Source organism: Abramis brama (genome assembly GCF_963993115.1).
Source record: "Abramis brama genome assembly, chromosome: 4".
NCBI classification, from domain to species: domain Eukaryota; kingdom Metazoa; phylum Chordata; class Actinopteri; order Cypriniformes; family Leuciscidae; genus Abramis; species Abramis brama.
In genome coordinates, this window is record NC_139966.1 from 6,800,850 (window position 1) to 6,807,032 (window position 6,183).

Below are 6,183 nucleotides of genomic sequence, written 5' to 3' on the forward strand. Positions count from 1 at the left end.
TTTAAAGAGGAAGGGTTACCATTGTGGAGAAGAGTTGAGTACAAGACCATTATATAGTCAAAGATTAGTACATAAATGAACAGTCTTAATAGCTTTTCTATTAGTACTAGATTGAATTGTAGAAAATAATTTTCACATTCTTTAAGGAATACAGAAAAAATGGGCTTTTTGTTAGAAAACTTACACTCATGGATGTGAAATTTGACTAATAATATTAATAGATTAATTAAAAAAGCCTCCTTTTATCACACAGTTATCAAACTTTGAATAACCAAAAATTACATTTTCAAAAAGCAAAACAAAATTAAAGAGTACCTTTTTCTTAATAAATGACGACAGCTCATAGCACAACTTTTGCACATGACTACAGTACCAAAAAATACGAGGTACAGTTTCCAAGTGCAAGGAGCAAAAAGAGCAGCTTACATCAATGTCTTTCTTAAACTTACTCAGAAAATGCTTGACAGGGTAAAATTTGTGTCATATCTTGAAAGAGATTTCTTTGACCTTGTTTGTAACAAAGAATTTATGAGGTAATAACCAAACACTTTCCCAATCAAGGTCATTAACAAATTTAGCCCAATAGGCAATAGAGCAAGATTTGGTAACAACGTCCTTTAAAAATAGTGCGCTGATAGATTTATTGTTATTGGACTGCAAAAAACTATTTTTAGAATAGATTTGTTGCACACCTCTACATAAGGAAATTATACCAGAATTGATTGCAGAAAATACAAGAGCAAATTCCTTGGGAGTCACAGGAAAATTAAAGTGCAAAAGAAACTCCTCATATGTCATAAGGAATCCTTGAGCGTTAAACAAATGACAAACTAAAACAATATTCTTTTCAAACCAGCTTTAAAAAAAAAATACTTTTATGCTTATACAAAATACAACTGTTATTCCAGATTAAACAACGCTGAGGAGAGAAGTTGTGCTTGTAGATCAGTTTCCAAGCCAATAAAGCTTGAGCATGAAAGGCAGAAAGTTTCACTGGCAATTATTCAATTTTATAAATCACACATTAGTAAAAAAGAAAGGCCTCCAAATCTGTCAAAAAGAAAATTAGGAATAAAATTCCACAAAGAATGTTTTTTCAAACAAAATTTTAACTAATTAATTTTAAAAGTATTATTTAAAGTAGAGAAATCTAGAGAATCAAGGCCACCACTTTTACAACAAGAGATTTATGAATATAGTGCACTCGGTTCTTCCATAGAAAATTTAATAAAATCTGATCAATAGTTTTGATAGTTTTATTGTCTAAATGTATAGATGAAGCAACATAGATCAGTCTAGAAATTCCTTCAGCCTTTGACAGAAGGACTCTGGTTATTAAGGGACTTGTCCCTTAGAGGTAGAGATATAAATTAGCTTTTAATCTTTTCAAAAGCAGGATTGAAATTCAGAGAAACTCTAATCTTGCTCATTTTTCGAGACAACAACTCCCAAATAATTAACAGCTCCTTTAACAGGGATAACGTCTGTAGGTACAAGGGAGGAGCTTTTCAAGGCTAATATTTCACATTTTTTAATATTAAGGCATAGACCTGAGGCATTTGAAAAGAGCTGAATACTTTTAATAGCCTGATGAACCTGATGAAAAATAAGGCTGTGTCGTCCGCTAGCTGACTAATTAAAATATTTCTGCCAGCAATATGAATCCCTTCTAGTTTACTATCCTTAATGAAATGACAGAAGGCCTGTGCTACAATAAGAAAAAGATATACAGAGACTGGACAGCCCTGTCGAATCCCTCTTTCTAGAAGAAATCTCTGGGTTGTGCCATGTGCTAACTTTACAGAGCTATTTCCTCCTGCATACAAAGTTTCCATGGCATTACAAAAATAGGGCCCGAAAACAACAGAAAAAAATGAAAGGATGCTCAATAGTGTCAAAAAATCGACTTGAAACGGCTTGAGAAAACAAGGGCAAACACTTTATAATCATTATTAAGAAGGCTGATGGGTCTCCAGTTGTCTAAGGAAAGTGTGTCCTTTTTAGGCTTAGGTATTAAGCAAATGACACCCTGCTTCATACTTGCTGTAAGCTCAGAGCAGTTTAAGCTCTCTATATACACTTCGAGGAGGAACGGGGAAATGATCTCAGAATAAGACTTGTAAAATTCAGCCGTTATCCCGTCGTTACCAGGCGACTTGTTACATTTTAGCTGGAAAATTGCTTCCTTAAAGCTCCAATATGTAGGAATTTTGTAATAAAATTTCCAAAAATAACTTGCACAGTGTGATATATTTCCTCCAGTTGTGTACTTACAATATCTCAAAAGTCTCCAAAGATTTTTTATTTCAGAGAAATTCCGATTTTAAATAACTGGCCGTCCCGGAAAAGAAATGTCGCGCCTCAGTGACGCAATATCCCTTTTTTCCGGTGTGGACCATGTGATAGGATATTCCACCACACCGGATTTATTTTTTTATTATTTTTTTTTTTTTACAACAACTTTGAGGTTTTTTTTCTTATCACAATAAACAATAAAGACGTCTGACAAAGAATAAAAAAAGAATAAACTAAAAAATATGACCCACCACACCGGAATATCGCATGGTCAAATGCGGAAGTGGTGGTTAAAGCGTTATAGCCATAGACTGTATGGTTATAGCTGTTATGGATCACGAACTCTTTGGAGAGTATTGAAGTGCAAACAAAACGAAAGCGTCCATATTCGGATACACTCAGACTGTGTGACAAACGGAGGAATAAAACCCGGATAAATATCGGCAGGCGTTTTCGAGATGGAGAGAGTTGCGCGTCAATCTTGGACTAGACCGAGACTCTGCTCTCGCGAGTGTATTGATAGACAGGTAAGACATGCAACTGTCAATAATAGCACTTATAAACAAAGTTATATTGCTCTTTGTACTTTGGTAAGGCTTTTTATCACGTGTGGTGACCGAGCTTATGGCAGTACAATTAAATACAATCGGATATGATGTTAAAAAAATATATTTAGTCATTACTTGCAAATGTTCGTTCAAATTTACTTTTAGATATTGGTTTGAACACGTTAAACAACACGGCATTAACCATAAAAACGTAAAACTGCACAACATTAACCAAACAAATCATTTGACAAATAGCTGTATGTTGTAACGGGATAATATAGCATAACATTTCACGTTCCTTGCAGTTCATTAATTATGATGAAATAAAATAATACGATCAGACAGGTAATACAAAAACGAATAAATTACCTCATCCGTGATCATGATTCATTAATTCCATGTAGATATATCGCTAGATGGTGAAAACGCATTAAAAACGACATCTCCCATCGTCACCTCCTTCATAGCGTCATCAAGCTTCGCCTTTGTTATTGTTGAAACTGCGCCCTCTTGTGGTCAAATACCAAAGTCGCATACTGGAGCTTTAACCCATGTCAGCATTTATACTATACAATATTCTGTGATAAACGGGATTCTTTGACTTTTATTTAGGTCTTATAAAGGCATCATGTGTTTTAACTGGATCTGTGCAGCTGAGGATTTATTTCACGTGAAGAGTTATTTTTGTTTTAAACAAGTTTATTAATCAACAATATATAACACACATATACAAACACACACACACACACACACACTCTCTCTCTCTCTCGCTCTCACACACACACACACACAGACAGAATCAGAGACACACACACACACTCTCACACACACACACACACACACACACACACAGACAGAATCAGAGACACACACACACACACTCTCTCTCTCTCTCTCTCTCTCTCTCTCTCACACACACACACACACACACACAAACACTGTCTCTCTCTCTCTCTCTCTCTCTCACACACACACACACACACACACACACAGAATCAAAGACACACACACACACACACACACAAAACCTCAGTTGGTATGAGGGTTGCCTTAAGCCAGGCTGAGGAAGCTGTAAGTTTCATTGTGAAACACAGAGTAGTTTGCTTACCACTAATGTTTTAAATGTAATAACTTGTTGGACTTTTTTTTCATAGATATTGCAGCAGTACTACCTGGCAATCAGGCCCCACAATGTTTTGGAGGAGAAAGGCTGCAACCGGTTCTGTCTCCGGTGATGTGCTCCACAGTGTCTCCCAGGACATGAACCACCTCCATTCGATGTACATACCTACACAGATCCATGTTCACATGTCTGAATGTATACACAAATTTTAATATTCGAATATTCATTTATTTAAATGATGTTTAATGAGAAAGGCGTTTTTTTAAAAGTTTTTGTCACCATTTCTGTACAAGCTTGTGATTAGGCAATATACACAACAAGCTTAGGTTATATTTTAAGGTAGCGCCGCCGCTCCCATCACGCGCATCACGCACCAAAAATAGCCTAATGAAAAAAAATAAAAATTATAATGCCGATATTATTTCATTAGCCTATAGAAATATTATTAGGCAATATATACGGGAAATGTGCTGCATGTGCTGCTGCTAATCGTAACGCGCCTCAAACTTGCTGACGTTAATGTTATTTATAAACATTAACTATGTTGCAAACTATGTTATTATAACTTATAACTTCGGCGCAAGCTAAATTGAGATTTTACTGTTAAACATGACCTATTTTAACTGACGCCAGCTAGCTGTTACTTTCTTTACTATCTTTCTTTAGATATTGAGCAGTAGTTTATGGTTTATTTTGACGTGACGTGGTTAATACTTTCTCAGTAACAGTTAACGTTAGCAGTCAGTGCAGTGCACATGGTAGGCTAACAATTCCTGTTAAATATGATCCATACAGAATAGCATTATGGCTCTCTCAAAATGTATGTCTTTGGTTTATTTTGAAAACATTTGGTCTAAGAAGATTTTGCACTTTACTTGAATGTGTGTTTTATCTGTTCTACATAGCCTACTGTGTTTACAAAGTAAGTAAAGTTGTGACTTTTCATCCTCTAAATCTTTGTTTTATTTAAGAAGATTGACTATTCTTGTTTGTACTTATTGATGGTTATTTAATGTAATTTATTCAAAGTGACACTGAATTTGGGAAAAACATGTATGGATTATTTTGATAAATTTGATAAATATTTGAAAAATTTGCACTTTCAAATGTGTGTTGGCTATTCTACATATGTTTACAAAGTCAGCAAAGCTGTTAAGATTTTACTTTATCTTTTTAGTGTTCTTAAGTTTTATATTGTGATGCTGCTATTGTGTTATTATTGGTATTTAGTTATATGTTTGGTAATAAAAAGTTAAACTTAAACGTTAGGGCTAGGATCTTGGGGTCGGGGTGGGGGGCATCATAAAGGAATTATGCTTAGGGCACCAAAATTGCTAGCAGTGGCACTGACAATATGTGTAAACAAAAAATATAAAGAACAAAACCATTTAAGCTCAAGCAGCGCGCATAAAAAGAAAAGCAGACTGCGCCAATTATCATATAGAATGTACATATACACTTGAGTCAAAATATGGCTATCGTGTTTATATTGTTTCACATGTTCATGTTGAGAAAAACAATAATATCCACATGATTGAGTGAGAAAACGTCTAACAGCACATTTTCTGTTCTTAAACTATGGCTCAAAATCATTTTGCTATAAGGCATCATCTCGTCTCACGTGGGGTTCAGATGCGCTTACCAGCAGTCGTGATGCAGTGATGGACCAATATTTTTTCTCTATTCTTTTTTTCAATATTATTTAGCAAGATCATTTTCATCTAAGCAATTACAAACTTCGCAAGGACGACATTGAGATTAAATACAATCAAGTTGTTAACACGCTCCACAGCGCCACCCAGTGCATTTAATTATAACTTTAATTATGAGTTAGTGGTTGGGATTTATCAAGGATTCACTGCATTTACGGCCAGAAAAGCAACGTAGTTGCCTAAATAGGAAAAGTACTTTAGTTTTCTAATAATAATTACAGATCGAATATTCAAATATTCAACTATTCGTGCACACCCCTAGTCTAAAGTGCTGGAAAAGAGAGAGTCAATCATTTCTGTTGCAATATCGAGTTCTTCTAAGCTATCCGGGATGCTGAGATGATGAAACTGATCAGGAATATTATCTATAAAGCAAAAGTGGCAGAAGTGATAGTTTTTATTTGTAACACTGAGTCGGCTTTGCAGCCTTGGCTAAATGAAAAATAATATTAGGTCTAGAGTATGATTACGACGATGAGTAGGTCCTGACACGTGTTGTTTAACT